General features: G+C 41.6%; 1 protein-coding gene across 1 annotated transcript in view; it reads left to right on the forward strand.

The window, feature by feature from the left end:
* Positions 1-12434, forward strand: part of LOC149313404 (uncharacterized) — a 218591-nt gene that overhangs the window by 34647 nt on the left and 171510 nt on the right. The window lies entirely within an intron of this gene.

The following is a 12434-nucleotide window of genomic DNA, read 5'->3' on the forward strand; positions in this document are numbered from 1 at the left end:
CTCCTTATGAATCATCTGTATGTAGGTTTGCCATAATTGTCCACTAAAACCTGGGACAAACTGAAGGACAAAATCTAGACCAAACTGTAGGACAACTGCAGGACAAAACTCAGCCCAAAATGTAGGACATTTAAGATTTTTCTTAAATGTCCTACATTTTGAGCTGAGTTTTTGTACTGCGGTTGCCCTACAGTTTGGTCTAGATTTTGTCCTACAGTTTGTCCCGGGTTTTAGTGGAGAATTATGGAAACCCTATCTGTGTGTGACATGATGGAAATGCTTCCCTCACACACTCTAGAGGTCATTTTGTGGTTTTTTGGAACACAAAATGGGGGGGGGGGGAGGGCAACAAAAATGACTTTCAGGATTCACACTTGGCTCATCCATGATCTACATCAGGGGTAGGCAACCTTTTTGAGCCGGGGACCGGGTTGCTGTCCCTCGGACAGCTGGGGGGCCAAAGCCAAAAAATAAATAATTAAATAAATTTTTTTAAAAAAAAATTAAATAAGTAAATAAACCGGGACAAATGTAGGACAAAATTTTCAAATGGAGGACACATTTTTTTAAAAAATGGAGGACACGCCAAAAAAATTCCTGATTTTTAAAAAATGTTAATATAAATGCATGTTTTGGAGGCTTCTATAGACAATTGCCCCCCTTGCCCGCCTTTGCCCGCCTCCTCCTGATAGGCCAAAGGCTCCGGCGACAATCGGTGGCAGGACCAGGCTGGGGCCGGTCCCAAGGCCTTGCCGGGCTGCATCTGGCCCGTGGGCCGCAGGTTGCCTACCCCTGATCTACATGGTGCTTTTTCATTTTGAGCAAGGGGAGCCCTCTGGAAGCTCCCTAAGCAAGCCTCGTTACTGTAGTACAATTTAATGTTGTGATACAGCAAACTTAACAAGACAATCCTACTTTGAGATTCAGAGTGCTTCCATCGCCTCCTTCAGGTTGTGGGATTAGGGCTAGCGCAAACATTCACCCATGGTGATGGTATGGCTGGGACTTTGGACCTTAGAGAGGCAACACTTTCTCTGATCTTCCCCCTTTTGCCTGTCCAACCTCAGATTGCCCGTGTCAAAAAGGTAAGTGATGGGGGACTTTTTACAAGAATTGTTAGGAGATCTAGGGTTAGACCTCTCCCTCCGGGGCTGCATCTCTCCTTGTACCTTTCAAAGAAGAGGTCTATGTTGCCTTCAGGCTCCAGAGATAACTTCCCTGTTGCCAGGATCTGTGCTAGCTCATTGCTATCATGTCAGTGCTGTGTTTGTATGAAGATCCACTCCAGGTGTTAGTACAGGCTTTAAAAGAGCTCTCCTAGGTTCTCCGCCCTGTACCTTGATAGATTTAAGCACCTTGGAGATCCAGAACCTGCAACAGATGCACTGCACCACTGAGACAGGAACCACCAACAGCGATTGTTCAAGACATTTACAGAGAAACTCCACTGAGTTCACCGGGACTTTCTTCTTCATAAATGAGACTGGAAGACAGCCTGCGACAGAATTATTTAACAAATACCACTTTTATTCAGCTTTTGTTGTTGAAATATACTTTTATTTATTATTCACTATATGACATATTAGCACTACAGTTCTAAGCAGTTTTAAATTGGAGCTGAAATTAACAATGAAAATGTGTTCTCCAAAAATAGATCAACTGAACCTTCTGGTGTTGGAACTATTATTTTCTTATATTTATTATTATTTAAGGGAACTGTAAGAAATTAACAAAGGTTATACATGCATTTAGACAATGAAAAAAAAGTAATGTTAGATGTAAATGTTTTCAAGATCAAACATGATGAACATGGAGAAATTCAGAGATACAAAGTTGCTAAAGGATATTCACAAGTTTTTGTCCAAGACTACGATCAGACTTTTTCCCCAGTTGTAAAACACAGCGCAGTAAGAACACTCTAAAGCACTGCAGTAGCAAGAAAAATGTCGAACATCTGGATATAAAAACTGCTTTTCATCATGGAGAACTATCTGAACACATTTATATGGTGTAAGCTCCAAACTTTGAAGACAAAAACAATAAACATCTTGTATACAAACTTCAGAAGAGCATTTATGGATTAAAACAAGCTGACAGTGTTGGGGTGTGAGTATTAAAGAAAAAATGACAGCAGAGCTTTGAGGAAATTTAACAAAACTTTACTTAACAGAAGTCTCAAAAAAACCTGAAACAAACAGAACAATATGAATAGTACAGTACAAAATCCAGATACAGCAGCATGCATACATTACCATGAGGACAGCATAGAGAGCTGGATTCAATGAATGCTCCCTAGATGCAAAAGGCAATTATACCTTTCTAATTAGTTAATACAATCAGCTGGTTTACTTGGCTTATTACCATGGTCTACACCTGCCTTCTGACTAGATTCTCATCCAGTCACAACTTATTACCTGGACAGACAGAGCATAGAATGAGAAATTGATTAAGATACTTCTTGAGAACGTGTTTACCCAAGGAAAGGCTGAAAGATGCCTCTAATCAAAATACAAAGACAACAAGTAGACATTTATTTTGACCTATGCTGGTGGCTTGATTATTTGTTGTGAGGAAGGAAAAGACAATAATAAAGTCACAGATTTAAATAAGAAAGTAGAAGTAAAACGATTAGGAGACATATTATTCTGGAATACTGATTGAATGAGAAGAAGATGGAAATTACTTTCTTCACAAAAACCAAAAGATAGTAGAACTACTGAGGCATCTTGGATTAACTGAGGTTACCAGTCAGTCAATCATTTATTGTATTTGACTAAAAGCTATTACAAATCCAAAAGTCCCCAATAAAATCCAGTTAAATCCAGTAAAAGAATACATACATACATGTTCACGTACTGTATATCCATACAAAAGAATCAAATGACTAAATCTTCTGCACGATCCATAGATATACCTATACATATATATCCATAAGAAACATCATATTAGTGACTCCCAGCACAATCTATAGCAATCTAAATAAGAAGCACATATTCTTCTAGCAGCTTATGAAATAAGGCTGTTTTATGTGTAACATACGGATCACAGTCTGAAAGTAACCAGAATACCTGTATTTTCATATAAGAGGTTCCCCCCTGCATGGAAGTGTGAAGTGTTACCAAACAACAACCAGCACAGAGAAGCCATTCGAAATTTTCTGTACATAAGCAAAACAACAGGACCAAATATATCAGCAGCTGTTGGGATTTTGTGCTAAAGAACTAACTCACCAACTGTGATTGGAATACAGCAAAGAGAGTATGCAAAGTAACCTGCAACTTTGACTGCAAGTAACCAGCAACCCTAAACTGACTGAGCGTGTCCAAAGGAGGGCGACTAAAATGGTGAAGGGTCTGGAAACCATGTCCTATGAGGAATGACTTAGGGAGCTGGGGATGTTTAGCCTGGAGAAAAGAAGATTAAGAGGTAATATGATAGCCCTGTTTAAATATTTGAATGGGTGTCACATCGAGGAGGGAACAAGCTTGTTTTCTGCTGCTCCAGAGAACAGGACCAGGAACAATGGATCCAAGCTGCAGGAAAAGAGATTCCACCTCAACATTAGGAGGAACTTCCTGACGGTAAGGGCTGTTCGACAGTGGAACGAACTCCTTCGGAGTGTAGTGGAGTCTCCTTCTTTGGAAGTCTTTAAGCAGAGGCTGGATGGCCATCTGTCGGGGATGCTTTGATATGGATTTCCTGCATGGCAGGGGGTTGGACTGGATGGCCCTTGTGGTCTCTTCCAACTCTATGATTCTATGAACATGTAGATGTGAATTGGGCCAACAATGTCATGGACCAAAAATCTACAACTGGATACTGGTTATTCTATTGAAATGGAATTATTGATTAGACTACACAGAAGCAGAAAACAGTAGCACCCTCCTCTAAAGCTGAATATGTCTCAGCCTCAGAAGTAAACAACTGAAGTAGCAACACATGTTAGTGTTAGACTATAATAGAAGAACCAACCCCAACAGAGATAAACAAAGGGGGTGTTCCCACTTGGCAGATTAAACGGATTATATTGGTGCGATTCTGATTTGGAATATGTTCCGGGAATAATTCGAATTTTTTCCATCGTTTCCATTACGAAAAGGGGCAAATTACCTCGATTCATTTAGACCCAGTTTTCATTCCCATTTATTTTAAATCGCTTTATTTTAAAGCGGATTAACTTGCTCCCCGTTCCCATTTGTGTCCACAAGCTGTCAATCAAGCGCCTAGGCTTCAGACGCCACAAGTCTTGGGGTTGTTTTTTTGGGGGGGAGCAGCCAATGAAAATCAGCTGCATCCAAGGCTCTTCTGTTGTGTCTCCCCAGACTAGGAGGAGCCTCTATTCATCCTCTTCTGTGTCTCCCCATATTAACTGCCATAACTCAGTGCTAGGGAATCCTGGGAATGGTAGTTTATTATGGCAGAGGAGGATAAATGTCTCACAAACACAACAGTTCCCATAATTCCTTAGTACTGAGCCAGGGAAGGTTAAGGGGTCTCAAACTGTATTATTTCTACAGTGGGTTTTGAACTACAGATTAGATTTTTTTCATAAATTAAAAAAGTTGTTACTTTATAATTTACTTTAGATACACACACACACACACACACACAAATATACATTCATATGTGTATATATATATGTGCGTTCACACACAGACACACAAATATGTATGTGTGTATATACCTATGTTTGTGTGTGTGTATATATATATATGCATGTGTGTGAGTATTCATATATAAACATGTGTGTGTGTGTGTGCGTGTTTGCCAAATCGGATCAAGGAGGTGAAGGCAGCGGGCTTCAGTGTGGAGAGACTCTTTGGGGAAGAGAGAAGAGAAAGCTTGATCCCCCCCTCAGATCCCTGGGCATCCAGGCTCTCCTGTGGCTTCCCATAGTTCCTCTGGAATGAGCCTCCATTCCCCAAATCCCTTTACCTCCCCCATTGCTCTCTGGGCTGTCTGGGGGGGCGATCAAGCAGGCATGTGCTGCAAAGCCCATCTGCTGCTCAGGCGTCCAGGCTCTCCTGTGGCTTCCCATAGCTCAGGGGTAGGCAGCCTTTTTGAGCCGGGTGCCGGGTTGCTGGCCCTCAGACAACTGGGGGGCTGAAGCCAAAAAATAAATAATTAAATATTTTTTTAAAAAAATAAATAAATATATAAATAAACCAGGACAAATGTAGGACAACATTTTCTAATGGAAGACACTTTTTTTAAAAAAAATGGAGGACACGCGAAAAAATTTGCTGATTTTTAAAAAAATGTTAATATAAATGCATGTTTCTGAGGCTTCTATCGGCAGCAGGACCGGGCTGGGGCCGGTCCCAAGGCCTCGCTGGGCCACATCCGGCCCACAGGCCGCAGGTTGCCTACCCCTGCCATAGCTCCTCTGGAATGAGCCTCCATTCCCCAAATCCCTTTGCCTCCCCCATTGCTCCCTGGGCTGTCTGGGGGGCGATCAAGCAGGCATGTACTGCAAAGCTCATCTGCTGCTCAGGCGTCCAGGCTCTCCTGTGGCTTCCCATAGTTCCTCTGGAATGAAAGGGGGAAAGTCTATGCTAATTGAAGAAAATGGCGCTGGCGATGCAGAAATAGAACAAAGAGGGTGACACCCCCAGCCCAGCCCCTTGGGCGCTTCTCCTCCCATCTCCAGGTTCCCGAATCAGACAGCCTTTCGTTCCCATTCGGATACCACGAATTGGACCCCGGGAGCAAAAATAATCCACGTTAAAACCTACTGTTTTTTTAAACCGCTTTATAGGCATATAATTCGAATTATTCGAGATAATCTGGTTCAGATTTGAATCTCTATGAGAATGATTCAGGGGCAATGCAGGTCGAATTCAGGCTTGAGTGGAAACGATACCCCCTAAATTCGCATCATGTTCCGCTTTATAGGCGAATGGGAACACCCCGAAAGACAATTTAGGGTGCATAAATATCTCTCAGAGAGAGAAGATCAGTCCTCAGATTAACCATGTTTGAAAGAAAAGATTATTCTTGTGGACTTGTGCATGCGTCATTGAGAAAGGGTGTTTGAGCTCAAAAACAGTCTGCACTGAAAGAGTTAATGTCTCAGAGTGAGCAACAGTAATAGGTTTAGATCATTTGAGTGACCAGCAGTGATCTCCCTCTCTGTCTACCTATCCTGACCCTTCTATGATATAAACTGATACTCTTAAGGATGATTCCACTCCTCCTCTATGAGACCATGCTAGAGATGTACGTAGAATAGAACAGCTCCTGCAGTAACTTTCCTATCTTAGAATGGAGTTCAAATAATAAAGACTATAGCGGGGTACAGACCGGCACAAAGTGCCAGCCTGTGGGCTGAGTCATGGCGGAGCATGCACACGCTTGACGCCATGACTCCACCCCTTCGCACCATAATGGCGCATGGCATCATGGCACGGCCTTGGCACTGCATCTAGATGATGCCAAAAGGGCATCACAAAACTGTGCCACAGCTGTGATGTCCTTTAGAGGGCGCAAAAAGGAGCCGGTTTTTCCGGCTCCTTTTTGTGCTCCCTGGAGACTGGATCGGTGCCGCAGCATGCGGTTGCTGCAGCACTGATCCAGCCATTAAAGGGGTGGCTGGATGCTGCCCATCTGTCGATCCCCTTAGTTTGTTCTCTAAGCCATTGGTGTCTTTGCTCCTTAGTTAGAACCCATGTACTGCTCACTATACTGATCCTAATAGGGGAGGGAGCTGGGAAGATGGTTTGTGTGAAGATAGTAGGCTGTTGCTGTGAATTGTGTGTGAGAGAATGGATGACCCCTGCCTACTGTGGGCTCTGGGCACAACCACTGCTGGGCTGTGGCAGATGAGCAGATGATTGGAGATACAAATTTTTCTCTTTCTGGGATGGGAGAACCAAAGTATTGCTGGGACATATAGGGCTGTTGCCTTGCAACTAATATACACAACAATAAATTATATATACTAGTTCATTATTTAGTGATCGGTTAGATAGCTTAATCATAAAACTGAAGACAAATAATTCACAAGCTGATTTGGTAAAATATTTTTAAAATACAGTGAGAAATTCTTTTTACCTATCTGCTCATGGAAATGTAATTAATTCCTAAGCAGTTATGTGAAGAAAGAACCAAGAAAAACATTTACATTAGTCTATAATGTTTATGACCACATTCCTAAAACAACCCAAATGTACCTTTCCTCAGAAGCCAAAGATTTTTTTTAAAATTTTAATGATTTAACATACAAAATGAACAATGACAAACAATGACAAAAGAAGAGTCATACATACAAAGCAAATAAACATGCAAAAACATATTTATAATGTTTCTCTAACCTATTAACGCAGTTATACTTATAGAACGAAAAGACGGCATTATCTCTGTCGTCTTTCATTATTTTTATATTACTGTGCAGCCTATCCATTTTACCTTTAGGACTGGTATTGTTTTATTTCCAGCCAAGAAATAAATAAGGGATATATAAAAGACTATCTATCTATCTATCTATCTATCTATCTATCTATCTATCTATCTATCTATCTATATATAATCAATCCTCTTCCTGTCCCCTGTCTTCTCCCCTTCCCTTCTCTCCCTTTCCCTTTCCTCCCTTCGCCTTTTGTTTTCATTCCCATAGTTTATATACTTTTTTCCATTTTCTTTGAAAGTTTTGGTCTGTCTTTTCTTTGATCATCATAGTTATTTTGTCCATTTCCATCAAATCATTTACCTTAATCATCCATTCTTCCTGTAGATCTTGTTTTCCCCCTTTCCAATGTTTAGCGAAGACTAAACGTGCTGCTGTCACTAAATACAATATTACCTCTATTTCCTCTCGACATAGGCCCGTTACAGACGGGCTTAAAAGTACGCGCGGAGCGCATATTAGGGTTATGGCGGGGCGGTGCTTCCGCACTGCCCTAACCCTAGTGCGCGCTGTGCGCGCACAAAATGGCGGCGGCCATTCCACACAGCCGCCTCCAAATGAGGCGGCGCAGTTGTGACGTATTGGGGTCGCGGCAGGGCGCCTAGGGCGCCCTTTCTGCGACCCCGGAAGGAACTCCGTTTCGGAGCTCCTTCCTGGTTTGATCCGCTGGGCGTAGCCTTCAGACGGCTGCGCCCAGCGGACCAAAGGAGAAAGGGGCCAAACGGCCCCTTTCTCCTTCTCCCTGCCACCGCGGGGTGTCCTTGGGGCTTGAAGCCCCAAGGACACCCCTTTCCAGGCTGCAGGGAAGTGGCCTTTTGCCGCTTCCCCGCAGCCCGGAAAGCGGCGGATCGGGGCCTCAGTGGCTGCCGCTCTGGATGCTGAGGCCCCGATCCAGCGGGGAAAGGTGTGCCTACAGGCCGCCCCAAAGGGGCGGTCTGTAACGCGCCATAGTTTTCCTTTAAAGTCTTTGGTAATATTTAATAAGTACAGTTGAGGTTTCTTTACTAGTTCACATTCCATAATATATTGAATTCTTTTATGAATCTCTTCCCAAAATTTTTCCGCAATTTTACAATCCCACCACATGTGAAATAATGTTGCATTGTTTTCTCCGCACTTCCAACAATTACTATCATTCATCCCTTTAATCTTTGCCATTTTCTGTGGGGACAAATGCCATCTATATAGCATCTTATAATAGTTTTCAATTAGGTTAGCGCTTTTAGTAAATTTCAGATTTTTCTTCCATGTTTTTTCCCAGTTACACAATGGAATTGACTCTCGAATGTCCTGCATCCATTTAATCATATTTCCTTTGATCAATTCACCTTCTAGTTCAATACCCAGTAATATTTTATACACCCGTGTCACCATATGTTTCTGTCCCTTAAGCATTGTTTTGTCCAAAACATTTAATTCTGTTTCAACACCAGTGTCATTTTTATCTTTGTTATACCTTCCTTTAATTTATAGTAAAAAAGCCAGTTTATTTCAATTCCTTCTTTTTTTAGTTGTTCTTTTGTTTTAATTCCTTGTCCTTTTCCTATTTTAATGAGAATATCAGAATACCTAATCCATTTCTTTTTTTTGGGTTCCTCCAACCTGTAAAATGCTTCCTGGACCGAAGTCCATCTCGGTATTCCAGTATACCAAAACTTTTTTTTTTTCCCCAGATCTTGATTAAAGTTCTCCTTATTATGTGTTTGTTCCATTCTTTAAGGTCTTTCCTTTCGTAACATAGGTAAGCATGCCAACCATTTTCTAATTTAATTCCTTCTAATGCCAACAGTTCTTCGTCATTTAGGTTTATCCATTCTTTTACCCATGTTAGGGCACATGCGCTGTAATACAGTTGTAGGTTAGGTAGCCCTAACCCACCTCTCTCCCTTTGGTCTTGCAAATAAGTTACTTTAATTCTAGATTTCTTTCCTTGCCAGATAAAATCTTGAATATCCTTATTCCACAATTTGACTATTTTGCTAGATGTTATGAGAAGCCAAAGATTATTGAGGAATTTGTGTGGATGGTGTTTGCACACACTAATGGGCTGCTTTCAACTATAAACTGAGTTATAGGGTTCACATATCCTGCAGAGAATTCAGCAACATAGCCATGTTCGTCTGGAATATCAATATGAACAGGGATCTTGCAGCTCCTTTGAGACTAATTGTGCAAAAGAAGCTGTAGCATGAACTTTTGTAGATTTGGTCTATTTCCTCAGATACATGGCCATCACCAAAAGCTCATGCTACAACTTCTTTTGCACACTTAGGTCTAAAACACACTGCAGAAATAATCCCATCTGAGACCGCTTTAACTGCCCTGGTTCAGTACTATGGAATACTGGGCATTGTAGTTTATTGTGGTACCAGAGCTCTCTGACCGAGGAGGCTAAATGTGTCACAAAACTACAGTTCCCAGAATTCCCTAACAAGCTGGCTTATTTCTGCAATGTGTTTTGGACTTTAGTCTCAAAAGTGCTGCAAGATCCCTTTGCCCATTGATATTCTGCCCAGTTAAGACTCCTCTCTGCCCTGGCTAGAGGCAAGATGTCCAGTTAGGAAACATGAGGAAATCCTGGATTTTAGCATAGCTGTGATTAGGCAGGCATTTACTCTGGTCAAACAAAAACACAGTGACAAAGACAGGAAATTCTGTCTGTTGACATTCAATGCAGCCCTGACAGTTGAATCTTCATATTGTGTGGTGATGTAAACTACTGTTTGTTATCTCTGTAGCCACCATCCCTAGCCTAGTGTTTTGGGCTTTGTTTGTACTTTGTTTGTACTTCGGCTTCGGACAGCATGGATGTTGTGATATAAAATTTGGGGAAGGCATGAGCTTGGGGAAGATTGCCCTTTACTTTGTTTTCTGCTACTCCAGAGAACAGGAACAATGGATGCAAGCTACAGGAAAAGAGATTCTACCTCAAATTAGGAGGAACTTCCTGACCGTAAGAGCTGTTTGACAGTAGAGCACACTCCCTCAGAGTGTGGTGGAGTCTCCTTCTTTGGAGGTCTTTAAACAGACTGGATGGCCATGTGTCAATGGGGATGCTTTGATTGTGAGTTCCTGCATGGCAGGAAATTGGACTAGATGGCCCTTGTGGTCTCTTCCAACTCTGTGATTCTATGATTCAGCTCTTATGAACCAACTATAACTTCTGGAAGCTCACAGGTCCTTTTAGCTAGTTAGGTTTCTTTTAAAATGAAATTTCTATATCTTTTCCAAGATGTATCTTTTTAATTTACAAACATGTGCATATGGAGGGATTCCTGAACTGTTTAGAAATCACTCAGGTTTGCCTCCATTCTGATCAGCATTCTAGCCATCCACTATTCAAGGATGATGATTATAAATGCCAGTTGAGCTGACTCACACCAGCTATATGTAAATGCTAGGTATGGTTTGGCTTTGGCTTTGCTTTGTCTAGCATTCAAGGAGCTACCCAGTGTGTGGCTAACCTAGTTAGGAATAGGATTTAGTACCTAGGTGGCCTCCTTTAAAACCTGGATTAAATCCTGTAATAGATTCACTAGTCACTGACATGGGAGCAACCACCAACCACCTCTGCTTAGGAAATTTTCTAAAACCTTTTCACATTTACTGTGTGACTTACTGGCAACAGTAGTTTTTCAGTGGTATAATAAGATGTATAGGAACATTGGTAAATCAAGACGTGGGTGTTTGCTGTCAAAATAGGTGACGTTGAAGGAATCGATACCAGTTAATTTTGGCATTTCTAGGAATAGAATACGCTTTCTTATTCTCAGCTCACATGATGCACACCTGCAGTATTTTCATCCTGCAACAATTCTGGAAATTTAAATTACCTTAGGTTGCAGCCACTATTTTTCTCAGCATGTTTTCAGATCCCACATAAATTCACTTCCATAGAGGGTGGGTTATTTCTGGTGTCTGGCTAATGACAGAGATGAGGTGTATTGTTTTTCCTCAGCTCCCTCCTCTGCCTTTTCAAACTTTCTTCAGTTCAACTTCCAGTCCTTTCCCCAAACTTTTTCCCCTACTTCTGTCTTTTTCCAACTTTCCTTTGTTTGTTCAGTTCAGCTCCCAGTCTCCTTGACAGAAAACATCATATGATTGCCCTTGGAGCAATCTCCGACTGTGTGCATTAACTCTTCATCTGTTTCTGAAAATTCATTTTCTGAAACACAACTTCCTGAAAATCCAAGTCAATTTTGATGCAAACACAGAGTTCATGTTTGAAAATGTGTGCCAAAGTTACCCTTACTTTTTGGCTTGGTAGCATGATAACATTATTCCTCCATACATCACATATTTCTACGTATGTTTATTCTTACTTTCTTGGGACAATTTTACAATGGTAGGCAACAATATTTAGCTCTTTACAACAGACAAGCAGCTAGGATTAGTTCTTCAAATGAAGCACAAGAATGGCTGAGGGGGAAAAAACCTTCTAGCACAGTGGTTCCCAACCTGTGGGTCGGGGCCCCTTTGGGGGTCAAATGACCCTTTCATGGGGGGTCGCCTATGACCATTGAAAAACACCTATTTAATTACAGTTATGAAGTAGTAACGAAAATAATTTCATGGGTTTGGGTCACCACAACATGAGGAACTGTATTAAAGGGCTGCAGCATTAGGAAGGTGGGGAACCACTGCTCTAGCAGTTCTTCAGGGCTATCAGACATTACTTTCTACCTCTTCCTTCTTTGTCTCCATCTGCACCTTGGACCTCTTGCTCCCATCCCGATCTCTCCAAGAAACCTTAACTCTTTAGAAGTCACCTCAGATGAAGACACAACTTTCGTTAAAAGTTACACAAATGATTTCCATTTCCACCTGTCCTTTTGTTGGGATTTCACTACAGCTCAGTACAGCCCTGTTCATACAACCATGCCACATGGAGGTTATAAAGGAAAGTCTTTCAGTGTTGTTAAGATGTGTGTGCCATTGGAAATGGCCTTTTGAAAGATAACATCCAGCACATGCAATGGTGTCTTCTACTGAGAGGGACCTGCTTCTTCTCACAGCAGTGAATCAAAAA

This window comes from Sceloporus occidentalis, unplaced genomic scaffold (assembly GCF_023333645.1).
Source record: "Sceloporus occidentalis isolate IW3139 unplaced genomic scaffold, rSceOcc1.0.p SCAF_4, whole genome shotgun sequence".
NCBI classification, from domain to species: domain Eukaryota; kingdom Metazoa; phylum Chordata; class Lepidosauria; order Squamata; family Phrynosomatidae; genus Sceloporus; species Sceloporus occidentalis.